This window comes from Malaclemys terrapin, chromosome 1, assembly GCF_027887155.1.
Source record: "Malaclemys terrapin pileata isolate rMalTer1 chromosome 1, rMalTer1.hap1, whole genome shotgun sequence".
NCBI lineage: Eukaryota > Metazoa > Chordata > Testudines > Emydidae > Malaclemys > Malaclemys terrapin.
In genome coordinates, this window is record NC_071505.1 from 340,605,576 (window position 1) to 340,633,266 (window position 27,691).

General features: G+C 50.9%; 1 protein-coding gene and 1 long non-coding RNA gene across 3 annotated transcripts in view; one reads left to right on the plus strand and one right to left on the minus strand.

Moving 5' to 3' along the window:
- The first annotated feature begins 522 nt into the window (after positions 1-522).
- The window catches only part of P2RY6 (pyrimidinergic receptor P2Y6), an 84,393-nt gene continuing 57,224 nt past the window's right edge, over positions 523-27,691 (plus strand). The window contains exon 1 of the mRNA XM_054015863.1: positions 523-629. The gene's annotated coding sequence lies outside the window, so the exon portion shown is untranslated. The remainder of the gene's footprint in view (positions 630-27,691) is intronic.
- Positions 1,139-19,353, minus strand: LOC128830120 (uncharacterized). 2 transcript variants are annotated; one of them, XR_008443539.1, is made up of 6 exons: positions 19,231-19,353; positions 16,452-17,430; positions 12,570-12,801; positions 10,854-11,235; positions 4,936-5,138; positions 1,139-2,062 (listed from the first exon to the last, which is right to left on the minus strand). It is a non-coding gene; the product is annotated as an uncharacterized LOC128830120 (long non-coding RNA). The 2 variants fall into 2 exon arrangements; XR_008443538.1 differs by having other exon boundaries at positions 12,570-17,430.

Sequence of the window (27,691 nt, forward strand, 5' to 3'; positions counted from 1 at the left end):
TGCATTGTCACACCTATCCCCTGCACCTCCCCCCAGCTGCTGTGCAGGTGCATTGTCACACCTATCCCCTGCACCTCCCCCCAGCTGCTGTGCAGGTGCATTGTCACACCTACCCCATACACCCCCAACCCAGCTGCGTTGCAGGTGCATTGTCACACCTACCCCCTGCACCTCCCCCCAGCTGCTGTGCAGGTGCATTGTCACACCTACCCCCTGCACCTCCCCCCAGCTGCTGTGCAGGTGCATTGTCACACCTACCCCATACACCCCCAACCCAGCTGCTGTGCAGGTGCATTGGCACTTCCTCTCCTTTGGGGCTCCCCTCCTAGACCCGCTGCGGGCTGGCGCGCTGTCCCTGCGCCGAGAGCGAGCTCTGCGCACAGGTGGGTGCGGGTGTGCGAGGGAAGGAGCCGCCTGGCAGCGCCCCAAGGGGGTGGGGTCGGGGCAGCGGGGCAGGGGCAGGCGAGCGGAGGAGGCGGCTGCCGCGGAGAGCGGGGCAGGCGCCGCGCGGAACGGCCGGGCAGAGCGATCCCCGCGCCACTGCGGGGTCCCCGGCCCTTCCCAGCCCCAGCGCCTCTCCAGGCTTCCCCTCCGCAGGCGGTCCCCAGAGCCAGAGGACGGAGCAGCCGGTGAGTGCCCCAGCTCCTCTCCCCGGGGAGCTGGTCTTTCCGGGGGACTTGCTGGGGTGGGAAGGTGCAAGCACGGGCGGGCTCCCCGGGGCAGCGTGGGGCTGCTCCTGGCGATCGCAGCATTAAATCACCAGCCTCACATCCTGCAAAGATTGATGCGTGGGCTTTAACTTTTAAGCCGCCGAGTCGTGCCACTCGCATGCTTAAAGTTATTGCGAGCTTGGGCCACTGTCTGTGGGTTCTGGGTTTGCACAGTTGCATTTGCTTAGGAGACAGCACCTGGCACAGAGGGGTCCCGGTGGATAGCTGTCCTAGGTATGGTGTTCATACAAATAAGACACAATAATAACCACACAAGCTTTTGCAGGCTCAGGGCTACTACTGTTAATACAATTTGCCTCTGTCCTGAACTTGAAGGGGTTGGTGGCGGTAGGAGTGTTTTGTGTTGATCCGTGTTACTCACATTCAAATAAGATCAGGAAAATGAACAATTTCTAAGTCCTGTTTTATTCAGCTAACCTTCATTTGTGGTTCATACGCATCAGTATGTTATCGGTTTCCCCCGCTTTTTCTCTGATGCAGTTGGCCGGGTTTGCTTTCCTCTTTGCCCATCCGATGGGGGAGCTTTTCTGATGGTAGATATTTAGTGTTGCTGTTTGTAAGAGCATAGGGCTGGAAGGGGACCTGCTGGGTCACAAGTCCAGTGCTGGCCATCGCAGGCAACCCCGTCATGTAATCTCGTTCATAAATTGATCAAACTCCATCTTAAAATCAGTTTGGTTGTTTGCCCCCCTGCTCCGAGTGGGAGCCTGTTGCAGGTACTCATTCCTTAGGTGGTTAGAACCTCATGGCCAGGTTCAGACCCATTGTTTCTTGTGCCAACGTATTCCTTTAGCTAAAGTAGCTCTCCTCCCTCCCTGGTGTTTTACCCCCTGATTGACCCATTCAATGAATGGGAACAAATATTTACAAGAATCTACCTGTCTTCAGGGTCCTGATCAGTTTTGTGCCGTAAGATCACATAAGCGTTTGTTAACAGTGCTTGCCTCTTACGTAGCACTTTTCAAAGTGCTTTTAAAATATTAACTAATAGTCTGCTTACTTTCAGTATCTGCACTTAAGATGTTGCTGGAATCCGTCTCATAAGTTGGAAGCATTTTCCTATCGGACTATTTTTACTGACAATCTTTTTGAAATGGTTTTTACTGACTGATTGAACTCTCTCTCTCGCTTTCTCAAACCCATGGTGAATTTGTTGACGCTCTTTGTGTCTGTGATGGCAGGCACTCAAGTTGTTTGGATCACTGTTACATTGCTATCAGGATGGGGTCTTCGGCAATTCGCTGCTGGGGACCTGTCCAGGAAAGTTAGGTTGGCTTGACAAGCATCTGTGTCTTTAGGGGAAGATTGGACTAGTCAGCATCTTGTAACTGCTGGAAAACATGAAGTTATTGCCCTTAATTTAATTATTGCAAATGGGGCTTAAATGTAATGGTCGCAGTTCTAGCTGCAGAGCTAAGAGCCCTGCAAATCCGCGGACCATGTTTGCGGATCACGGATTGGATGCAGATACAAATTTTGCATCTGCGCAGGGCGCTATGCAGAGCTCAGACTGAGTAACTGGCCTGTGCATTGGGACCTCCGTTGGGATGGGGGTGATTGGAATTCCGCTCTGTACCCTACAGTATCTTGGCTGCAGTAGTCCACAATGACTTCTGCATATCCCTTCCCTGATGTAGGCAGGACTGAATAGCATGAGGCAGATGGGAGCAGCTGGGTGCTGAGTTCCTTTGAATATCCGCCCAGCACTCATGGATCCACCTGCTTTCCTCCTGCACGCTGGAGAGAGGTGTGGAGTGGTGTGTAGGGGATTTGGAGCCAAGACACAACGTCCCAGCACCCCTGTAACAAGGGGGCTGGCCTATTCCATGAACCTGTGCTCAGAGCGCCTGTTCGGTCCAGGTACTCCCTGTTTGCGCCAATTAAGTGGGCGGGGCAGAACCTGGGGGGCTATAAGGGGCCTGTGAGAAGGAGACCCAGAGTGTTAGCGATGGCGCAGGCAGGTAGGAGAGGAGAGCTGCTACAGACACTGGGGGAATGCAGGAGAGGAGCAAGAGGGGTTTGCTGGCTGCTGTCCCCAAGCCGGAGAGCCAGGGCTGGAGAGGGCTGACGGCAGCAGGAGCCGCAACAGAAGCAGAGGGAGATGCCAACTGGCTCTAAGCTAGAGAGTTGTAGCCAAGGCCCTGAGAGGACTGAAGGGAGGGGGAACAGATAAGGAGTGGGGAGTTACCCGCTGCTGTCTCCTTGCTGGAATGCTGGACCTGAACAGTGAAGGGAGGATACTCCCAGCAGAGAGGCAGTGGCTGTCCCCTTGGGAAGGGTAGGGTTACATCCTAGAGCAAAGGCGCTGGAGCAGGACGGGCCAGGGGGCCATGACACCACCACTTTTTAACCAGACGTAAGGGAAGACTACTACGCACATGCTCTTTAGGAGCATACTAGGTCAGGGCGCTCCATGGCCACAATATATACTGGGGTGGGGACCAATATTTGCCCCTCTGAGTGAAAACCATGAAGGGATTGTACTTCAAGTGACTGCATTTCCAGGGAATGCATCACAAAAATAGGTCATCTAGTCCAGTCCCCCACCTGTGGCAGGACTAAGTATTATCTAGACCATCCCTGACAGGTGTTTGTCTAACCTGTTCTTAAAAACCTCCCACGACCGAGATTCCACAACCTCCCTAGATAATTTGTTCCATTGCTTAGCTACCTTTACAGTTAGGAATTGAATGATAAAACACTGTGCACTGGCCAACTGTTATTTCTTGTTAATTGATAAAGGCAGAGGGAAGCTAAGGGCCTGATCCTGTGCTCCTTAGACAGGCAGGAGCTTTGAGTTTTGTCTAAGCAAGAAGTGTAGAATTGGGTGCTGATACTGTAAGAAACCAGCTATAATTATGTAAAGAGATGTATGGAAAGAATTAGATGCTACAGATGTTAGCCACCTAGGGTGAGTCTGCAAGCTAGACAAGAGTGGTGTTCATAGAAGTCAGTAAGATCCAGATGGTGATTGTCAATTGTATAAATTTGTTCTGCTGTTTAGACCCATATTTGGAAATATTAATGTAATAAAACCTAGCTCTTATATGGCACTTCACAAAGGAGCTCAGTATCATTATCTCCATTATACAAATGGGGAAACTGAGGCACGGGAAGATGAAGTGACTTGTCCTAGGTCAGCCTGCAGGCTAGTGGCAGAGGCAGGAATAGAACCTAGGGCTCTTCTGTCCTAGTCCAGTGCCCTGTCCGCTAGATGGTATATGAATGGAATCTGGTCAGTGCTCCTTGCTTATGGGAAGGTCCTGTTTCAAAATGAACACTGCTGGTTTTCCAGGGCCTGGCATGGTGGAATGCCAACGGGTAGATCAGCTTGAAAACCAAACCGCTGACAGAGGCCCTGATCCTGCAAGCTCGTGTGCCTGGGCAGACACTGGCATTCCCGCAGAGCCCCACTGAAGGCAGTGACTCTGTGCAAGTGTAAAAGTCGGCCATGCACAGGAGCTTGCAGGCTCCAGTAAACTTGTCTTGGGTCTTTCCTGTTCAGTGGTTGCAGGGCAGTGGGGCTGCTTCACCAGGATGACTTGAATCCTGCTCCATGTATTAATCTCATAACATCTGTACCTGGCGTTGTAAGGTTATATTGAGTGTTGGCATTGTAAACCTCTGTAACTGTGTAACTCAAACAGGAAAGAAGCATTAATGAATGTAAAATGCTGGCTTGCTACAGAAGGTGTTAGGTCCTGCCCACCAAGAAGGCCCATTGAAACCCAACTTGCTGTGGTGAAACAAAGAACAAAAGATTTTGTTAATTGCTCTCCCCATGAAGAGGAGATGTGCACGAGGACTCGTCCCATCAGCTTGAACTCTGGGGGAAGGGAATAAAAATCCCTGACAAGAAAAAACTATCTCTGTGCTGTTTGGACTTTGAGAGAGCAAGATTTCTAAGCATAAGCAATAGATCCCCAGCTGGTTAGCTTGGGTTAGCCCTAGGAGACATATAGCTACCTTTTGGAACCTATTACTGAACTCATTTGCGTGTGTCTGTTTACCTGCTTTAACCTTATAAATAACTCATTGCTTTTTCTTAGTTAATCTTTAGTTAGTTTATAATTGGATTAGCTACAAGCCTTGTCTTTGGTGTAGGATCTAAGGTGTAAGTGACCAGGAGTAAGTGACTGGGAGTAACCTGAATATTATTGTGATTTTTGGTGTAAGGGACCAGGTATCACAAAGGCAAGCTTACCTGGGTGGCAAGATGTACTGGTTTCAGAGTGGTAGCCGTGTTAGTCTGTATCAGCAAAAACAACGAGGGACACCATCATAGGACCTAACCACATCAGCCACACCATCAGGGGCTCCTTCACCTGCACATCTACCAATGTGATATATGCCATCATGTGCCAGCAATGCCCCTCTGCCATGTACATAGGCCAGACTGGACAGTCTCTATGCAAAAGAATAAATGGACACAAATCAGACATCAAGAATTGTAACATTCAAAAACCAGTAGGAGAACACTTTAATCTCCCTGGACACTCAATAACAGACTTAAAAGTGGCAATTCTTCAACAAAAAACCTTCAAAAACAGACTTCCAACGAGAAACTGCAGAACTGGAATTAATTTGCAAATTGGACACCATCAAATTAGGCCTGAATAAAGACTGGATGGGTCACTACAAAAAGTAATTTTCCTTCTGCTGATACTCACACCTTCTTGTCAACTGTTGAGAATAGGCCACTTCCACCTTAATTGAATTGGCCTTGTTAGCACTGAGCCCCACCATGGTAAGGCAACTCCCATCTTTTCATGTGCTGTAATATATACTGCTTACTGTATTTTTCACTCCATGCATCTGACGAAGTAGGTTTTAGCCCACGAAAGCTTATGCCCAAATAAATGTGTTAGTCTCTAAGATGTACAGGAGTACCCAAGGGGACTGTCTGTGACTCCATGTTCAGGCTGTTGTAGTGCTTGAGGAGTTCACACTTGATACTTGGTTGTTGAAATCTAAGTCTGGAATTCACAACCAGTTTGGGGTTTGTGCCCTGCCAACAGGAGCACCAGCATCACGGCAGACTGAGTGTGAGCCACTCCCGGCAGCTTGACATCTCTCAGATGTCCAGAGATGCATTCTGACTGCAGAGTATCTACTTCATTGGTGGAGCCCTTGACCTCTGTCCTCCCAGGAACTCACTGCAAATTTACATGCATTATTTCCTGGAATTACTTACTGGGGAGAGGAGGAAATGGGATGGCTTGAGCCACAGACAACGAAAAATGGATACTTAATGACTACAGGGAGAATACAAAAAGGAAAGGGGGATCCTCTTATTAACTTCCCTGCACTTGGACAATAGGTTATCTAATAACGATGTCTAGCTCTTACATAGCATGATGCATTGGTAGCTCTCAAAGCTCTTTAAAAAGAAGGCCACTATCGTTTTACCAATGGGGAAACTGAGGCACGGAGCGATAGATTCATAGAACCATAGGATTAGACGGGACTGCAAGGGTCATCTAATCTAACCCCCTGCCAAGATGCAGGATTTGTTGTGTCTAAACCACGCAAAACAAGTAGCTATCCAGCCTCCTTTTGAAAAGCTGCAATGAAGAAGCTTCAGCAAGTGATTTAACCAAGCTCACCCAGCAGGTCAGTAATAGATCCCAGATCTCCCGAATGGTGCTTGAGTGCTCTGTTCACTCAGCAATACTGCCCTGATGCAATTGTTCATCCAGTACAGTCAAAACAAAGACACTAAACTTGATTCAGGAGCCCTTAGTGCTAGAGGAGCTTTATAAATAGTGGCTGGCTATTGTCAACTAAACCAGCAAGGAAATGTATGTTCTCCCACATTGGAAGAACAATACAAACTTTAGAGGCTGTATTTTACCGGAAATGCCAAATTTAGGTGCATCAGAATCTGTTTTCCAGTAAAATCCTATTTGTACAGCTGAGTTGAGGGTGGAGGCTGAGGGAGGGCAATATAATGCTTAATTTTTTAAATCTAATACCAAGTCTAAGGTGGTGGATGAATTCTAGAAAATAGTCATGTGCAAGACTAGGTGTGTAGTTCACTCCAGTGGGTCTGGCCCAAACACCTGGATTACAATCCATCCAAATACAGTTAGATGCAGTTTGTTGTAAATTTCAATTAACCTGAGTGTTGTAGGGTTTTGTCAGCCTTTATTTAAAGGTGACCAGGAAAGGAAAATAAAATTGGGTTCTCATTTTCTGCTTCTTTTGATTATATAAGGAAGTCTTAATAGAAGAAACTCACTTTTCTGTCTAAGGTACTTTAGTGGGTCTCCATTACTGTAGTGTTGGAGCACTTCACAAACTCTTAATGCGTTTATCTTGGCAACACCCCTACAAGATAGATAGCTCTGTGGTTTGAGCATTGGATTCCTAAACCCCAGGTTATGAGTTCAATCCTTGAGGGGGCTATTTAGGGATCTGGGGCAAAAATCTGTCTGGGGATGGGTCCTGCTTTGAGCAGGGGGTTGGACTAGATGACCTCCTGAGGTCCCTTCCAGCCCTGATATTCTATGATAAGATACAGATGAAGTGCTGTGATCTCCATATACAGATGGGGACTTGCAGCCCAGAGAAATTGTGACTTTCCTGAGTCACATAGGAAGTCTATGGTAGAGCAGGGAATTGAACTGAGGTCTTGTAGTCCCAGCCTAGAACCCTACCCACTGGACCATCCTTCCTTTTCTGCTTGTTTTTTTTTAATATCATTTTATTTTCCTTATAAATATCAGGAATATTGAGTTTTGTCTTCCCCATATCCACTGGAGGTCTCCTTGGTGACCAGCCCTCTGTGGAGAAAGAAGTGATTCAGGACTATTTAGAAAAGCTGGACGAGCGCAAGTCCATGGGGCCGGATGCGCTGCATCTGAGGATGCTAAAGGAGTTGGCGGATGTGATTGCAGAGCCATTGGCCATTATCTTTGAAAACTCATGGCGATCGGGGGAGGTCCCGGATGACTGGAAAAAGGCTAATGTAGTGCCCTTCTTTAAAAAAGGGAAGGAGAAGGATCGGGGAACTACAGACCAATCAGCCTCATCTCAGTCCCTGGAAAAATCATGGAGCAGGTCCTCAAGGAATCAATTCTGAAGCACTTAGAGGAGAGGAAAGTGATCAGGAACAGTCAGCATGGATTCACCCAGGGCAAGTCATGCCTGACTAACCTAATTGCCTTCTATGAGGAGATAACTGGGTCTGTGGATGAGGGGAAAGCAGTGGATGTGTTATTCCTTGACTTTAGCAAAGCTTTTGATACGGTCTCCCATGGTATTCTTGCCAGCAAGTTAAAGAAGTATGGGCTGGATGAATGGACTATAAGATGGATAGAAAGCTGGCTAGATCGTCAGGCTCAACAGGTAGTGATCAATGGCTCCATGTCTAGTTGGCAGCCGGTATCAAGCGGAGTGTCCCAAGGGTCGGTCCTGGGGCTGGTTTTGTTCAATATCTTCATTAATGATCTGGAGGATGGTGTGGACTGCACCCTCAGCAAGTTTGCAGATGACACTAAACTGGGAGGACTGGTAGATACGCGGGAGGATAGGGATAGGATACAGAGGGACCTAGATAAATTAGAGCATTGTGCCAAAATAAATCTGATGAGGTTCAACAAGGACAAGTGCAGAGTCCTGCACTTAGGAAGGAAGAATCCCATGCACTGCTACAGACTAGGGACTAAGTGGCTAGGCAGAAGTTTTGCAGAAAAGGACCTAGGGGTTACAGTGGACGAGAAGCTAGATATGAGGCAACAGTGTGCCCTTGTTGCCAAGAAGGCTAACGGCATTTTGGGCTGTATAAGTAGGGGCATTGCCAGCAGATCGAGGGACGTGATCATTCCCCTCTATTCGACATTGGTGAGGCCTCATCTGGAGTCCTGTGTCCAGTTTTGGGCCCCACACTACAAGAAGGATGTGGAAAAATTGGAAAGAGTCCAGCGGAGGGCAACAAAAATGATTAGAGGGCTGGAGCACATGACTTATGAGGAGAGGCTGAGGGAACTGGGATTATTTGGTCTGCAGAAGAGAAGAATGAGGGGGGATTTGATAGCTGCTTTCAACTACCTGAAGGGGGGGGTTTCAAAGAGGATGGATCTAGACCAGAGGTGGGCAAACTACGGCCTGTGGGCCACATCCGGCCCGCGGGCCGGTCCTGCCCGGTCCCCGGCCCCTCCCCTTCTGTCCCCCCCACCCCCGCAGCCTCAGCTCACCGTGCCGGCGGCGTGGCTGGCTCCAGCCAGGCAGCGCGGCTCAGGGGTGAACACAGGGTGCCCTGGCACACCGCCCCCCCCAACAACAGGGGGCCCCAGGGCTGGGCACTCGGGCAGCTCAGCACTGGCGCACCCTCTGTGGGAGGGAGGAGCTGTACTGCGGGGGCAGGGGAGCAGGCAGGCAGTGCAGGTGGCGAAAGCGCGGGGAATGCGGCCGGAGAACTCAGGAGGACACCGGGCGGCCGCGCAGCCGGCCAGAGAAGCAGAGCTTTGAAGGGGAAACCGCCGCTTCTCTCCGGCTGCACGGCTGCCCCGCTCCTCCTGAGTCCTCCGCCCATGTTCGCAGGGCCGCATTCCGAAAGGGGCTGGGAGGAGGGTGGGTCCCACGGGGGCGGTTAGGGGCAGGGGGTCCCAGGAGGGGGAGGTCAGGGGACAAGGAGCGGGGGGTGGTTCGATGGGTCGGGGTTTCTGAGGGGGGCAGCCAGGGGGCGGGAAGTGGGAGGGGGCGGATAGGGGCAGGGGCCAGGCTGTTTGGGGAGCCACAGCCTTCCCTACCTGGCCCTCCATACCGTTTTGCAACCCCGAAGTGGCCCTCGGGCCAAAAACTTTGCCCACCCCTGATCTAGACTGTTCTCAGTGGAAGCAGATGACAGAACAAGGAGTAATGAACAAGTTGCAGTGGGGAAGGTTTAGGTTGGATATTAGGAAAAAAAATTTCACTAGGAGGGTGGTGAAGCACTGGAATGGGTTTCCTAGGGAGGTGGTGGAATCTCCTTCCTTGGAGGTTTTTAAGGTCAGGCTTGACAAAGCCCTGGGATGATTTAGTTGGGGTTGGTCCTGCCTTTGAGCAGGGGGTTGGACTAGATGACCTCCTGAGGTCCCTTCCAACCCTGAGATTCTATGACTGGGAGAGTGGAGTTCTATGTAGAACTTTCTCAGGCCTTATGTGTAGCAGCAAAGCAAGTGGTTGAATTTTTAACAGAGACGTGCTCTCCTTATGGGGCCAAGCGTTGGTGTATAAATGGAGGTTAAGCAAAGTAACAAAGGCATTTAAACAGGCTGACTAAAGTATCCCTTCCCTTCTCAGATGCTCAGGTTTCACTTCTTTAGTACTTGTCATAAACCTCCTAGTTCTCTAGTCATCATAGAAGTATCCAGGAAAAAAACAGGGAAGACAAGACCTGAAGTTCTAATATTTAAAAATAAAACAAAACAAAAAACAAGCAGACTCTACTCTACAGACGCTTTGTGGCCATTTTTTTTGCTGCATAAACTCCAAAGAACCATATCCCAGTTTGCAGGTCACCTACTTGCCCAGCTAAACTTGCAGCTCTGGTGCGATTCTGCTGCCATCAGCATAAGTACAGAGCACACACCCTGCAGAATTATAAAATTGAAACCACTTTTTGAGAACCAACCTGAGCTCACCTCTCAGAGTGGATTGGGAATTTCCAATACTTTGTGCATGTGTGTGTGTCTCTCTCTTTCTGGGTTATTTTTCCACATCTCCTGTATCATAGACATTCAACCGGTTTGACTGGTTTAATGGCACAGTCCCCATGTAATCAAGACAGCAGAAGCTGAGCGACGAGATTGCTCTGGGGAATGGCAACAGGTTAGGAATCTCCTCCCCATTTAAATCATCAGCTTCAGTCCCCAAGCCCTCAATTTTGCAAAGCCAATGGGACTGTTCTTGGCAGTGAGGGTCCATGCTTGCTCTGCAGGATCAGGAAGGTAGTGACTGCAAGAAGTTACCATCTGACAGCTGTTCTGTGTCCTATGTGAGCTGAATAGGCAGATCTTGGAACAGTTCCTGTTGGACAAGTGTCCACACACCACAGAAATCACGCCCCTTCCCCCTAGGACCTGGTGGGAGCTTCTGGGAAAGGCAATTGGATGCATCTGCATTAAAGGGTTTGCTTACCACAGACTTAAGTGCTGTCAGATGCACAAAGAAGGCAGCTGCTGCAATGAGAAAACCTGCATTCCCTCTTCATGCATCCCTCTGTCAGCAAAGGGAGACGGGCTGCCCACAGTCTGACAGTGTTGTTGTAGCTGTGTTCTGAGTGAGACAGGGTGGGTGAGGTAATATCTTTCGTGGGACTGACTTCTGTGGGTCAAGGTAGCGTGAAAGTCTCTTTCACTCACAGAAGTTGGTCCCATCAAAGATATTCCCTCACCCGCCTTGTCTCTCCAGGGTCTGACTGTTCAGTACATAGCGGTAAAGCGATGTCCGTGGTGAGCACAAGGCAACGCGCTGCTGGGAAGAGTTGCTCGGTAATATTTGAGGAGCGATTTCTGCACAACTAGAAAAGATAAACAAAGGAGACGTCCTCTGCATTCTGTCCGCGTCAGTTTCCTGATTCTGCCACAATCCCACCCCAGTTTGGGGGCCTGGAACTATTTGCCAGCATAGCTTACGCATATACAGCCAAATCTCAGCCCCTGCGCGTAGCCCGTGCAAACAGGTTGGAGCAAAGCGGAGTGGAAGCCTCTCTTCCAGGTTCAGTAGGCCCTAGAAAGAAAGGCCGGTCCAGCGGCTGAGGCACTAGCCTAGGATTGGGGAGAATTTAGTTGTGTCCCTTACACTGCCACAGACTTCTTGTGTGACATTGGGCAAGTCACTTAGGGTATGTCTACTCCGCAGTTAGACATCCGCGGCTGGCCTGTGCCAGCTGACTCAGGCTCACGCGGCAAGGGCTAAGGGGCTGTTTCACTGCAGTGTAGATGTTGGGATCAGGCTGGAGCCTGGGCTCTAGGACCTTGCAAAGCGGGAGGGTCTCTCTGAACATCTACACCACGGTTCAACAGCTCCTTAGCCCGAGTCAGCTGCCATGGGCCAGCCGTGGGTGTGTAACTGCAGCATAGACCTACTCTAAGTCCCTCTGTACCCCAGTTCCCCATCTGTACTCTGGGGACAATAGCGCTGCCCTACATCACAGGGGAGTTGTGAGAATAAATACACTGACAAGTATGAGGAGTTCAGATACTATGATAATGGAGACCCTGTAAGTACCGACGGGTACGTCCACACTACCCACCGGATCGGCAGGTAGCGATCGATCCCCGAACTCGCTCCCCGTCGACTCCGGAACTCCACCAGAGCGAGAGGCGGAAGCATAGTCGACGGGGGAGCCGCGGCCATCGATCCCGCGCCGTGAGGACGGGAGGTAAGTCGATCTAAGATATGTCAACTTCAGCTATGCTATTCTCGTAGCTGAAGTTGCGTATCTTAGATCGATCCCCCCTCCCCCAGTGTAGACCAGCCCTTAGATAGCTGCTATCTGTGGGGGAGTTTGGCCAATGGGTAGAGCTGATTGGGAAATCCTGGGTTTGCCCCCTTGAAAAATGTTGATGAAAATGTGGTGGGTTTTTTTGTTTTTCTCCCCACCTCCCCCCCCCCCAATCACAATTGGCCTCTGAACTCCTTTGTGAAATGTGTTGCTTTGGGCAAATCACATGTAGCCTGGTTTTCCAGAGGTGCTGACTGCTCCCAGTTCCCACTGACGCTAATGGGAGATGTGGATAATCAGAACCTTTGAGGCCTGGTCCACACTAACCCCCCACTTCGGACTAAGGTACGCAAATTCAGCTACGTTAATAACGTAGCTGAATTCGAAGTACCTTAGTTCGAACTTACCGCGGGTCCAGACACGGCAGGCAGGCTCCCCCCTCGACTCCGCATATTCCTCTCGCCGAGCTGGAGTACCGGCGTCAACGGCGAGCACTTCTAGGATCGATCCCAGAAGATCGATTGCTTACCGCCGGACCCGGAGGTAAGTTCCACCATGTGTCAAACGGGCGCAGTGATGCTCTCCTCCCTGAGATGTGGTGTTGTGAAGCTGGATTACTTGGCTGATGTTTGTAAAGAGCTTTGGAGATAAAGGGGCTTCTTAATGGCCATAAAGAAGCAACTGGTCCTTTGCATAAAATAAACATTCCCCTTTGGGTGTTGAAAAGTTGATCTTTTGTGGTTATGCCGTTTCTACTTGAACTGCCAAGCTGTGAACAGTAAAGGAATTAGGGACAAAGGGAAAAGAAAACAGGAGGGGTGACAGAGGAAGAGCTAATGGGAAAGCGAAATTTCTCCCCCAAATTTGCCTGTGCTGTGGTGCTTGCAGATCAATCCACACTGATTGCAGAGCTGGCAGGGTGTGACTACTGCTGATCGTGCTGATCATAGGGCTGGAAGGGATCTCGAGAGGTCACCAAGTCTAGCCCCCTATGCTGAGGCAGGACACATAGACCATCCCGGACAGGTGTTTGTCCAACCTGTTCTTAAAAACCTCCAGTGATGGGGATTTGACAGCCTCTCTTGGAAGCCTACTGCAGAACCTAAAACTATCCTTTTAGTTAGAAAGTTTTTCTTAATATCCAACCTTAATCACCCTTGCTACAGATTAAGACATTTACTTCTTGTCCTAACTTCAGTGCACACGGAGAACAATTGATCCCCATCCTCTTTATAACAGCCCTTAACAGATTGGATGACTCTTTTCAGGTCCCCCTCAGTCTATTTTCTCAAGACTAAACATGCCTAGTTTTTTTTTAACCTCTCCTCATAGGTCAGGTTTTCTAAACCTTTTATCATTTTTGTTGCTTTTCTCTCAACTTTCTCCATTTTACCCACACCTTTCCTAAAGTGGGGCACCCAGAACTGGACACGTTACTTCAGCCGAGCCCTCACCAGTGCCGCGTAGAGAGGAACAATTTCCTGCCGTGTCTTACATATGACACTCTTGTTAATATGCCTGAAAATGATATTAGCTTTATTCACAACTGCATCACATTGTCTCATACTCAATTTGTGATCTACTATAACCCCAGATCCTTTTCTGCAGTACTACCACCTAGACAGTTATTCCTCATTTTGTAGTTGTGCATTTGATGATTTTTTCCCCTTCCTCAGTACTGTACTTTGCATTTATCTTTATTGGATTTCATCTTGCTGATTTCAGGCCAATTTTCCAATTTCTCAAAGTCATTTTGAATTCTAATCCTGTCCTCCCGAATGCTTGCAACCTGTCTCTCTGCTTGTGTCGCAAATGTTATAAGCATATTCTCCATTCCATTATCCGAGTCACTGAAGAAATATCAAAATGATATGATGAGTGTGGTACAAATGTATCGTAATCGTCGTGCTGTTACCTTGGACTCACCCCACCTGTCTGTATCCACCGGTTGTCTCATTTCATTATACTTGGATTGTAAACTCTTTGGGGAAGGGTCTGTCTTTTGACAGTCCAGAGGGAGAGCAACAATGGGGCCCAGATCCCTGAGTGTGGCCTCTGTTCACTACCTTAATACACACATCAATGAGGCCCACTTTATAGATGGAGCACTTTGGCCCAGAGAGATTAAGTGACTTGCTCCAAGTCCTACAGGGGCCCGTGGTAGAGCCAGGAACAGAATTATCTACTTTTCAGTGGCCTCTAAAGAGGGGATACTTTTTGTATGACAGCATCACTGTGTATAATGTCTACTAGGGTGCACCCCTGCTACAGCCAAGATGTGAGGTGGGTTGGGATCTGCGGCCTGAGCCAAAACCTCTCGGTGTTATTCAGATATAGAATCTGGACACTGTGATGCTAGGCATGAATATCGAGGTTCTGTGTAGATGATTTATAGGAGTGATTTTTCTGGCTTTCCAAAAGTGAAGCAGGCATCTCAATGGAAACCAAGAAGGACACGGTCTGCGTCCTGGCGATCTTGCAGCCTCAGTTTGGACACAAGTGAGGGTCATTAACAAACACAGGATGGGACAAGGGTTACAGTGATCAGGCCTGCACGGTTTCCTCAGAAGACTGGGCCATGTGGTGGTTCAGATAAGTTAGATTTATTATTAACTTCTGGTGGGCGACGTGTCCCTATTGAATGTGTTGGAGGGATTTCAGTTTACAAGAGCTTTGGAGGAGGGCGTTTCAGGGACAGAGGTCACTTTGGGAACAGGAACTAGGCCTGATTTTCAGAAGTGTTGAGCACTCCGGAGAATTCCTGCTAAAATCAGTGGGAGCTTCAGGTGTACAGCCCCTCTGAAAATCCCACCCACTGAGGCAGGAGAAATGGGGGACGTTGGGGGTGGATCAGAGGAGGCGGGGATGAGAACAGACACAGCGTTGGGGATCCAGTCTGGCCTTAAACTGTGTCCAATGCTGATCCCAAACACAATGAGATTTTAGCTCCTGTTTGCTGGGCACAGTGATTCCACTCAGCCGCTCGCACTGAGCTATTCAGACTGGAAAGAAAGAACAACTTGGCTGGGCAAAATTACAGTGGGCGTCTGCCATGTGAACGGCACTGGGCAGCGTCCAGGGCCCGCGCAACCCATTAGGCGACCTAGGCGGTCACCTAGGGCACTACAATTTGGGGGGCGGCGGCCACAGCAGTATTTCGGCGGCGGGACCTTCCACTGCCTCTGTGGGGGGCGGCATTTCGGGGCGGGACCTTCCACCGCTTAGGGCGGCAGAAAAGCTGGCGGCGCTCCTGGCAGCGTCTAGCCTTAAACAGCAGCAAGGTCTCCGTGCACTATTCCAGTAGCGAATGGGCAGGGCGGGATACCAAGAGGAGCAAAAGAGAGCGGCATTTTTACAGGGTTGCATAACTAGGTCAAAAACTGGCACTGCTATGGCCCTGCGGAGGGACGGTGCCAGCGAGGGCATATAGCAGACCGTGTTAAGCAACTTAATCCTGTTAAAAGTTAAGCATTTTTTACTGCAAAACCTTTACTTGACAAACCCACTGACAGCTTGCAAAGCCCTCTGCAGCAGGGACTCCTGCCGAAGTCAGTCGAAGCTCTGCATGTCAGGGACTCGTAGGGTTGAGATCATAGTTTGTTTCTTCATTTCAATACACAGGGCCACATCCTCCGCTGGTGTAAATCAGTGTCATTCCAGTGAAGTGAATGAAACGACTTTGATTTATAGCAGCAGAGGACCTGGCTTTTGAAAGGTTTGGGAAAGGCTTAACTGAGACCGCAACGGAGATCAGGGTTTACAGCATGGGAGCCCTGGGTTCTCTTCCTGGCTGGGATACCGATTTGCTGTGCGATCTCAGGCAAGCCACATCTGTGTGCCTCCATTTCCCCATTTTCAAAGGGGAGATGGTGATGCTTAGATGCCATACAGTGAGGGTGGCTGCATCTGATGACTACTTGCAGAGCTCTTTGGGATCCCAAGATGAGAGCGAAGGATTTATTATGATTACATGTTAACGGTCATTACTACGTTTCTAAATAATAGTCCCAGGAGGCTGGAGAATTAGAAGCTACTCGGGAAGAGAGGTTTGTTTCCACGCAATTTAGTAAGGAAACACAAGTGGTATTTTCTGTTTTCATTGAGAATTCAACGTAGCAGCCACAAAGCTTTTATCCGTCCCTAGGGCAGTGGGGGGAGTCAAACAGGTGCTCGGCTAAGGGACTCAGAATTCTGTGCCTTATAAGGTCTCTGGGGCAGGGACCCTGGTCCACGCGTGGGACTGCTAGATGCTACTGCAACACAAACAATAAACAATAACACTAACGCACGTGCCACTGCAGCAAACGCTCATTGTCCGATGGCTGTTACTCGTCCGATAACCATCACTGCGGGAAGTGAAGGGTCCATGGGCCCCACTCACAGACACTGTCTCATTCCACTCGTGACCCGGCACATGAAAATCTCCAGCTGAGGAAAACCTCACGTTTTGCAATTGTAAATCTCTGCCATTTTTGCTCTTCTGCAGAACTAAGCCATCACTTGGGAGCAGGCGAGGGATGTGGGCGGGGGAGGTATGTACAGGGCCTGATCCCCTTTTCCCCCCCGCCCCCAGGCTTCCCATCACTGATTTGAGTGCAGTGACTCCAGGCTTACAGCGCCGTGAGCGAAAGGAGAGCCAGGACCATTGCGCACAGCTTTTTTTTTTTTTTTGGCCTTCCTGCTGGGCTCATTTCTCTCTCCCAATCTAAACAGACCCGTGTACTCCTGACTTGTTAACTCAGCCGGTCAGGAAACTATCCACAGGGCAAGGAGAGGCCATTTCCCTGGAGCCTGCTGTCCAGCAGGAGCCCCCTCCACCTGGGGACTGGCCAGGAGCAGACACTTCCAGGCAGAAGAGAAGTTGTTTCCCAGTCTGCCTTTGCTCAGTAGCAGAGAATTCCCTTCCGCATCCTCTAACCTTCCAGGCGGGGAAGAGTCCCTCCCCGCCGGCCCACCAGCATCCTGTTGACGTGTCTAATCAGGTTTGTGTCTGGCTTTGCAGCAGACTTTACAGGAATGCGGGGATTTTGGAAGGGAGTTGATGCTGGTTACAGGCAGTTAAAGGAAAGGGGTGAGCAGGTAGGAAGCCTGAGACGTCGTCGTTACATTGGGTGAAAATGAGGGAGGAAGGTGGTGTTGTGGGGGGAGGGGACTCACAAACTGGGAAAGGGGGTGGAATAATCAAGGGTTAAATACTCATCCTTCACAACCTCCTTTGTTGGTCTGGTCTGTTATAGTAACTCCTCACTTAACGCTGTAGTTCTGTTCCTGAAAAATGCGACTTTAAGCGAAACAGTGTTAAGCAAATCCAATTTCCCCATAAGAATTTATTTTTTTACATATATATATATATATATATATACACACACACACACACACACACACATACACACACACACAGTATAAGTTTTAAACAATTTAATACTGTACACAGCGGTGGTGATTGTGAAGCTTGGTTGAGGTGATGAAGTCAGAGGGTGGGATATTTCCCAGAGAATGCCTTACTGCTAAATGATGAACTAGCACTCGGCTGACCCCTCAAGGGTTAACTTGTTGTTATTGTAGCCTCATACTCTACAAGGCAGCAGGAATGGAGGGAGGGGAGACAGCATGGCAGACAGAGACAGACACACACTGTGTGTGTGTGTGTGTGAGAGAGAGAGAGATGCGCATTGCTCTTTTAAGTATGCTGACCCCACTCTAAGTACATTGTCTTTTTAAGTAGATCAGGAAGCTCCCTCCATCCTGAGCCCTGTCGTATGTCCCCCATGCTCTATGGAGATGGGGTAAGCAGGGTGCAGGAGTAGGGGGGAGGGGAACACCCTGACATTAGCTCTCCTCTTCCTTTCCTTCCCCCCTGCACAGCAAGCAGCAGGCTCCCGGGAGCAGCTCCAAGGCAGAGGGTGGGAGCAGCACATGGCAGTGGGGGGAGGGACAGCTGAACTGCCGGCAATTGCTAGCCTGCTGGGCAGCTGCCGCACAGGGAACTTAAGGGAGCAGGGGGCTGATAGGGGGGCTGCCGGTCCACCCTGGTTCCAAGCCCCCACCAGCTAGCTGCAACGGGCTGCTCTTCCTGCAAGCAGTGGACAAATCAGGCGGCTGCCAAATGACGTTATAAGGGAGCATTGCGCAACTTTAAACGAGCATGTTCCCTAATTGATCAGCAACGTAACAACGAAGCAACGTTAACCGAGACGACTTTAAGTGAGGAGTTACTCTATCTGCTTGGGTTGTGCAAGCCCTTTGCGGCAGGGGCCCTGGCTCTTGTTCTCAGTCCCACCTTGGCCAGGGGTCCATCCTTTATGCTGCCATCGTGTCTCTCTGGAGTTTGGAGCATGGTCCCCAGGGCCATTTGAGATCGCCTGTGTCTGAATGGCTAACTCCGAGATCCCTCCTTGTGCATCATTGCGTCTGGTCCCATGTTCCCCTGGGTTTACTGGATGTGTCGCTCAACAGTGAGGTGGGCTGGACGCTTATGGAGCCTGCAGTCCAGGATTTTAACTACAGCGGGTGCTTGGGCACAGGTGTAAATGACAACACAGGGTATGAGTATGACCCACCCCCAACTCAGGGTGACGTGCTGGCCCCCTCAAGCAGTGGGGGCTGTATGTAGCGGTTGATGAGGTGGCTACAGCAGAGCTGGCTCTCTTCGCTCCAGTGGTAGCTCTGGCTTTTAGATCCAGACATCCCAGGTTCGGTCCCCGGTGCCGATGGCCCACCCAGAGTATTGTGTTGCCCGGGCAGGAATTTGAGCTGTCTGGAGAATGTGGCCCATAGCGGCTGGGGCGGAGCGACCCCTCTCGGGGTGAGCGGGTTGCTTAGTTTGAGTATGCGTTTAGTCTCTCCAGTGAGAGAGCAGAGCCGGGGTGAGAAGCTCGGCAGAGCTTGCTAACCTGCCCTGCAGATTTTGGCTGCACCTGCAGTTGGACCGTAAATTGGACACACAGGCCTCTGTCACAGAGAATGAGGTGCACGCTCTGCAAAGCGACCCACCATACTCTGGTAACGTGGCTCAGGCCCAAGCGGTCATCCCTCCCCTCTAGCACAGTGTCCCGTTTGTCCACTGACCCTTTCCTGCTGCCCTCTCCAGCGCTGGTGGGCATTGCCCTCCTTCCCTTCTTTACGTGCTCCAGGCGGGTGTTATGCTGGTGCTGAGGTGGGCTGGGTGATGTTGGGGCACTGTGGGTGATCCCAGCACTGAGCGGGGCTGTTTCCCGGGGCAGCAGCTGTCTCTGTACTGGGCCACATGTGACTCTTCGCTCTGCTGCTGGTGAGGGTTGCCAACTTGGTAATATTTAAAAACCGGACACTCCAGCAGGAGTGCCAGAACCTCCCCTACCCCGCCTCTTTCCCTGAGGCCCCACCCCTGCCCCGCCTCTTCCCCCTCCCTCCTGTCACTTGCTGCTTTTCCCCTCCCCGCCCAGCAGGGGCGGCGAGTTATATGGGCCCTGGTGCCCGGGCTCCAGCAATATTCAGGGCACAAGGGCCCGGCTCCACCAATGTTCCGGGCTGGGTCTCTCCCCCAGCCCCACCTGCCGCCCCTGTGTGCCTCCCCCAAAGTCCCTGCCTGCGCCCTGGGCAGCGGGCGGCTGCCCCTGCAGCTCCGCGCTGCGCTCTGCCGGTTCCCGGCATCAACTGGCACCACAGGGTCCTAGCGCCCCTCACCACTAGTGCCAGGGCAGGCTGCCCTTACCCTGCCCTTCCGCCTTGGATGGATGGACCCTTCCCTTTTCCGGCGTCAGGGCCGGCTTTAGCAAGAGCGGGGCCCGATTCCTGGGGGCGGGGCTTTCTGCAAGCCCCGCCCCCAGGACCCGAGCCGCGCCGCGGGGGGGGGGGGGCCGAGCCACGCCGCGGGGGGGGCGGGACGGGGGGACCCGAGCCCCGCCGCGCCGTGAGGGGGACGGGGGAGCCGAGCCGCGCCGGGGGGGGGAGCCGCGCCGTGGGGCCGGGGGGAGGAGCGGGGCCGGGGGGAGCCGAGCCGCGCCGCGGGGGGGGCGGGGGGGGAGCCGAGCCGCGCCACGGGGGGGACGGGGGGGAGCCGAGCCGCGGGGGGGCCGAGGGGGGGAGCCGAGCCGCGCCGCGCCGCGGGGGGGACGGGGGGAGCCGAGCCGCGCCGGGGACGGGGGGACCCAAGCTGCGCAGTGGGGGCTGCGCCGGGGGGGGGAATCCGAGCCGCGGGGACCGGGCCGGAGCCAGGCCCCGGGGGCCGGGCTGGAGCCAAGCCGGGCCAGAGCCACTGGGGCCTGCGGGAACGGGCCGCGCCTCCCCGGAGCCCTTCTCTCGCCCCCACCCCAGCTTACCTCGTGCTGCCGGCCAGCCCGCCCCTGCTTAGTCTCAGACTTCCCGCGAATCTCTGATTCGCGGGAAGCAGGGGAGGGGGCGGGGCGTGCAGGGGAGGGGAGGAGGGGGAAGTGAGCTGGGGGCGGGGCGGACAGCTGCAGCGCGGGGCCCTCTTGGCGCGGGGCCCAATTCAGCCGAATCGGCTGAATCGGCCTAAAGCCGGCCCTGTCCGGCGGGACCCTCCACCAGCATAGGGGACCCCCCACCTACAGTCACCGCTCTTGCCCCACGCTGGGCAAGGGACAGCCCCATCCCCCAACCCCAGTGAGGCTACAGTGAGGGGCAGCAGCAGAGGAGGAGGTGCACGTGTGATGGCAGGCCCCTCTCCCCGCACCCACCACAGGGCAGGTGAGGGGGCTTCCTGGACCTCCTGAGAGGGGCCCTAGGAGCACGTGCAGTGACAGTGGTGCGAGGTGAGTGTGCTGCTGGGGCGGGGGAGGAGAGGGGGCCCCTCTCCCGGAGCTTGTTGCTGCCGTCTGGGAGGGCTGGGGGGGGGAGTCCTCTCTGACCCCAGCCGGGAGCAGCCTGCCTGCACCCCAAACTCCTCAGCCCTGGCCCCGCCCCACCCCAGAGCCCGCACCCCCAGCCAGAGCCCTCACCTCCCCCGCACCCCAACCCTCTGCCCCAGCCTGAGACCCCTCCTGCACTGTGAACCCCTCATCTCTGGCCTCACTCCTGCACCCCAACCCTCCGCCCGAGCCCCTCCCGCACCGCAAACCCCTCATTGCCAGCCCCACCCCAGAGCCCACACATTTTTACATTATTTAAAAATATATATATATCGGCTTACAAGGCAGGTGGGTGGGGGGGCGGGACTTGGACCCGTTCGGGGCACCACCAAAAATTATACAAACCTGCCGCCTGGGTCAGCAGGGGCTCGCCTGCGGAGCCGGGGCTGGGAGCTGCAGCTGCCTGACAAAGGTAGGAAGAGCCCCCGGCTGAGTAGGGGCTGGAGCAGGTGATGACCTGGCACCTCCATGACTCTCCTGCTCACAGTAACCGGACTTTGGGTGTCCAGTCAGTAGATCTGACTAGACAGGGTGGAGTCAGGACGGGGACGGGGGCAGGGGGCGTGAGCACCCACTGGCACCGGGGAAAGTTGGCGTCTATGCTTCCTATCATGAAGCAGACTGTATTCGGAGCGCTAGACTGTCTCTTACGGCTTGTCCACACGATACCGCAGTCCAGATTCCGGGGGTGTGAATTGTAGAGCGCTCTAACTGCCCCGTGTAGACCCTGGTGGCACGAACTGAAAGGTACCTAGTTCACGTTGGTGCAGTCCCGTTTCAAACAGGGCTACGTCAACCTGCACTAGGTACAGATTTACTTGTAAACACTCTGAAAACTCATTCTGTATGCAAAGAGTGAGTGCTGCGAGTCGGGGGAGGGTACAGTGCATTTTTCATACGTTGTGAAGAGATTGAATCCCAGCTTTTAGTGCCAAATGGAACTCAGCTTCATCTCTGGAGGCATGACGTGCGTCTGCATAAGAGGAGCTATTCACTCAGATGGATCCCAGTGTACTTAGTATGGACACAGGAATCCTCTTACTCGCCCCCGACGTGCAGCTGCCTCTGGGGAGCAGCACAGCACCTGTTCCAATGGCAGCCACGTTACACAAGAGTTTAGAACAGGAAGTAAAGAATAACCACATTCAGCTGAAGCTGCAGAGGGATTTCAGGTAGCAGAATGAAAATAAACAGCAGTATGAGAAGAATGTATTAAGTGACGAATCCCTGGACTTCTCTCTGCCCCATGAAATTGAATATTGAACCGGACTTAGTTCAGGGCGATAGAACCTGTGGTGTCTTTCCGCCTGACGGAGTTTTGAATGTGGAGGCAGATGAGTTAAACCGACCCATTTGTTTTCCCTTTCTTGTGGCCGTGAGGATGTTCTGTGGACTCTGAGGCACGTATGAAATGAATTCCTTCTCTCAGGAGCAGTTATTCTCCTTATTCGTGTGGCCCTGTAGTTAGATCTCCAGATCCACTGAATGCAATCTTACAGCTGGGGATGTTTGTTTATTTTAGGAGCTGCTTTGAGAGGAAAGCAGGGCTGTATTTGATGGACCCTGCCAGAGCTCGGTGATCAGACATACTGTGCCTTGGCCTCCTTCCCAGCCTAGATGGTGTAATTCCATTAATTTTTTCAGTTCAGTCAGGACACTGATCCCGGACTGCTCTAAGCTCACGCTGACATCGCTGGCAGATAAGGGAGCTCAGCATGTTGCAGCATTGGGCTCTTACCTTGTTATTTGTAAATTTGTCTCACTAAAAGGTACACTATCAATTGACCAAATTAGGTTCAAAAGTACACGGGGTGTGTGTGTAGGGACTGGCTACAAAACCTAATATTAATAGAAATGAGTGGGGGTGGAGATAGTTATCTGTCAATGGGAAAGTTTGGTGTGTGTGTTTTGTTTTTAAAGAATTAATCACACTCTCTTGCAATGGTTGGAAACCCATCACAGCAACCTTAGGGGTTGCCTTAACCGCTGAACCATGGGATAGCGGCCATATTTTCCCAGAATGCATGCATACAAAAGTCGTCTACATTGGTAGATGTGCAGGTGAACGAGCCCCTGATGGTATGGCTGATGGCTTACAGACAACCCCCCAACCTAAAGCAAATACTCACCAGCAACCACACATCACTGAACAAAACCACTAACCCAGGAACCTATCCTTGTAACAAACCCCGATGCCAACTCTGTCCACATATCTATTCAAGTGACATCATCATAGGACCTAATCACATCAGCCATACCATCAGGGGCTCGTTCACCTGCACATCTACCAATGTGATATATGCCATCATGTGCCAGCAATGCCCCTCTGCCATGTACATTGGCCAAACTGGACAGTCTCTACGCAAAAGAATTAATGGACACAAATCTGACATCAGGAATCAAAATACTCAAAAACCAGTGGGAGAACACTTTAACCTGTCTGGTCATTCAGTGACAGACCTGCGGGTGGCTATATTACAACAGAAAAACTTCAAAAACAGACTCCAAAGAGAGACTGCAGAGCTAGAATTGATATGCAAACTAGACACAATCAACTCCGGTTTGAATAAGGACTGGGAATGGCTGAGCCATTACAAACGTTGACTCTATCTCCCCTTGTAAGTACTCTCACACTTCTTATCACACTGTCTGTACTCGGCTAGCTTGATTATCACTTCAAAAGTTTTTTTTTTTTTTTTCTCTTAATTAATTGGCCTCTCAGAGTTGGTAAGACAACTCCCACCTGTTTATGCTCTCTGTATGTGTGTATATATATCTCCTCATTATATGTTCCATTCTATATGCATCCGAAGAAGTGGGCTGTAGTCCACGAAAGCTTATGCTCTAATAAATTTGTTAGTCTCTAAGGTGCCACAAGTACTCCTGTTCTTCTTTTGACCTATGGCTGTGTCATGGGGAAGGGAAAAACAGATGTGTGAACAGCACTTAGTATTATTATTATGAATCATAGAATATCAGGGTTGGAAGGGACCTCAGAAGGTCATCTAGTCCAACCCCCTGCTCAAAGCAGGACCAATCCCCAGACAGATTTTTACCCTAGTTCCCTAAATGGCCCCCTCAAGGGTTGAACTCACAACCCTGGGTTTAGCAGGCCAATGCTCAAACCACTGAGCTATCCCTCCCCCCCCAATTATGTGTATTGTGGAAGTGCCTATATGCCCCAGTCTTGGGTCAGGACCCCATTGTGCTAGGCGCTGTACAGACACAGAACAAAAAGACCGAGTGTCACAAACTGGTTGTACTTCAAAGCTGAGATTTTTCAAAGCTGCCTAGTGGACTCGGCTGCCCCAGGCCTGTTAATCATAATGAGAATAAGGCGTCCATATCCCTTTGACAGCTTTGCAGCTCTCAACCGTAGCATATGCGTGACCCACTGCTGTGTGTTACAGGGACTTCTCTGTGCCCAATCCACCGAGGATATGAGGCTGGCACAGCCCCAGCTCAGGAGCCTGAGTCTTTAGCTCAGTCTGCTACAGCTGGAGCCGGGCTTTTAGCTCTGGAGGTCCCTGGCGTGTCAGCCAACATGGTGGGCATCCCTTGTGCATGGCCTTGGCTGTGTTCTGGTGGCTCATGATGGTGTGTGCACGCAAACTGTAGACTCTCACCCGAACGATAAGGTTCCCCTTCCTGAACTGGCCGATTGGTCGCCCTGCTAAAAGGTCATTATAAAATGTAGGACACTTTTCTTTTTTCCAGGCTTAATTTTTTTTAAAGAATTAATCTGATTGCAGGGTTTATTTTTGAATTCTCTGCTCTTGGCTGGCCCTGGAATCCACACCCTGAAGCCTCTCAGGAGCTCAGCCCAAGAGGTTGGGGTGGGCCAAAGATGGCCTCTCAAATTGTGGCCCCAGCCAGGGGTTGCTGTGAATGACAGGCCTGGGCTACTCCATCAGCTCTGAATAGGTAGAGCCAAATCTGCTCTTGACCTACTCAAGATAGTTAAGTCCCAGGCAGACGGCGAAGAGCTACAAAAGGCTCTCTTAAAACTGGGTGACTGGACAACAAAATGGCAGATGAAACTCAATGTTGATAAATGCAGAGTAATGCACATTGGAAAACATAATCCCAACTATACATATAAATTGATGGGGTCTAAATTAGCTGTTACCACTCAGGAAAGAGACATTAGAGTCATTCTGGATAGTTGTCTGAAAACATCCACTCAATGTGCAGTGGCATCACAAAAAGCAAACAGAATGTTGGGAATCATTACAGGATAGATAATACAGAAAATATCATATTGCCTCTATATAAATCCATGGTAAGCCCACATCTTGAATACTGTGTGCAGATGTGGTTGCCCCATCTCAAAAAAGATATATTGGAATTTGGAAAAGGTTCAGAAAAGGGCAACAAAAATGATTAGGGGTATAGAACGGCTTCCGTATGAGGGGAGATTAATAAGACCGGGACTTTTCAGCTTGGAAAAGAGACGACTAAGGGGGGATATGATAGAGGTCTAGAAAATCATGGCTGGTGTGGAGAAAGTAAATAAGGAAGTGTTATTTACTCCTTCTCATAACACAAGAACTAGGGGTCACCAAATGAAATTAATAGGCAGCAGGTATAAAGCAAACAAAAGGAAGTATTTTTTCACACAACGCACAGTCAGCCTGTGGAACTCTTTGACAGAGGATGTTGTGAAGGCCAAGACAGTAGCAGGGTTCAAAAAAGAACTAGATAAGTTCATGGAGAATAGGTCCATCAGTGGCTATTAGCCGGGATGGGCAGGGATGGTGTGCCTAGCCTCTGTTTGCCAGACTCTGGGAATGGGCAACAGGGGATGGATCACTTGCTGATTACCTGTTTTGTTCATTCCCTCTGGGGCACCTGGCGTTGGCCACTGTTGGTAGACAGGATACTGGACTAGATGGACCTTTGGTCTGACCCAGTATGGCCGTTCTTATGCCCTCGCCACTCCCCCAGCATGACCCTGTGCCAGGGGCTGTGCATGGGATCAGCCCAGGGCCATTACAGTGGCCCCATGCTTCCCAAAGGGACTGTCCAGGATCAGAGGTATTCCCCAGGAGATGGCTAAGCAGCTAAGGGACTGCATCGGAGGCTAGAACTGGGCTCCAGGTCTGAGGTTTGCATGGCTCAAAAGGCTTAGGAGTCAGTGTGCTGCATCAGCTACTAGGAGTACGTTTGCAAGCATTTTGATATGAATCCTTCAAGCCTTTCCATTCCGCGTTTGCCGTCATCAGCCCTAAAAGCAGCTTATCTGTGGTAGGTAACAAACGAGTAACGGTAGCACACAGGGCCGTGTGGTCGTTGGCAGTCTTGCAAGATGTGATAAATACCCAGGCTCGGTGTCTTGTGCCAGGGGAAGGCAGATGCTTGGTATTATACCATGCCAATCCCTGGATCGGACTTGCCAGTGTACTGATGGAGTGGGGCGTTAGCTGAATATGAGCGAGAAGCTGTGGCTTGGGGATGGGGAGAGGTTCTGTTTCTTGCCCACAGGGTGTCTCTTATTTTGTTTGTTTTTTTAATGAATAAAATGATGCCATCTCCTTTTTTAAATCCTGCAGCTATCCCTGATCTGCTGGTGTATTTTAAAAAGGCTGTTGTGTCAAAATGAATATGATTCCCATGTCGCTGTACCAAGATGGCTCCGCTCCATTCTGGAGGGACCATTTCTAGGACTGAGCAGGAAATGTAGTTTCCATTCAGTTATCTAGCAGTCAGATTATGGGGCTGGGACCCTTTGATGTTGATTTGATTTCAATGGCAGCAGCATTGTGACTTTTATCTCACTCTGTTTTTTCCCCCGCTGCAAAAATCTTTTCTGTTGAGGTTCTTTTGCTTGTGCCTGTCGCCATGATATCAGGATGCTTGGGAAATAGCCCATTGCTGGGTGAAGTGACTTCCAGGCGTGGCTTCTGAAGATGAAACCCCCCCCAGAATGTTATGCATAATTATTAATAGGGCTCCATTATGATCATCTAGGCTGACTTCTGCATAGGCCAGGCTAGAGAATTTCACCCACTGATTCCTTCCATAGCCCATGTCCTGTGGTTGAGCTAGGGTAGACAGCCAGTCTTGATTTAAAGACTTCAAGAGATAGAGAATCCACAGCATCCCCCAGTAGCTTGTGCCAATGATTAATGACCCTCAGTGTTAAAAATGTGCATCTTATTTATAGCCTAAGTGTACCTATCTTATACCCGTTATTCTATCTCCCCACTCCTGCCCCGCTGGGAAGTGCTAGTGGTGGGTATTTGTTCACTAGACCAACCACGCATTTCACACAGGTCACTGAATAGCCATCAGAAATATAGTGGCTTTGAGGCATTGCCCACCTAACCTTGACTCTATTCAATGATCAGGCTAGATGCTTCCTAGTCTCCTGAACCATCAGGTCCCCAAATTGGGCAGGTCCTGAAGATAAGAAGAGCAATATGACAGTGGATTTTGTAATGGAACCTAGTCTTGACTTGTGTGGTGCTGAGCTACTCCCATTAAAGTCAGCGGGAGCTGAGGACTCCCAGCGCCTTCTAGGAGATGCTCAGTACCTCACAGGATGAGGATTTGATACCCTTGTTTAAATTCTTTGGAGCTGATAAAATACTGCAGGATCGTGACCACTGAGATAACCATTCAGTCTCCCAGCATTCACTGGGAACGGCTGGTGTACTATAGAAGGATCCAGTCTGATG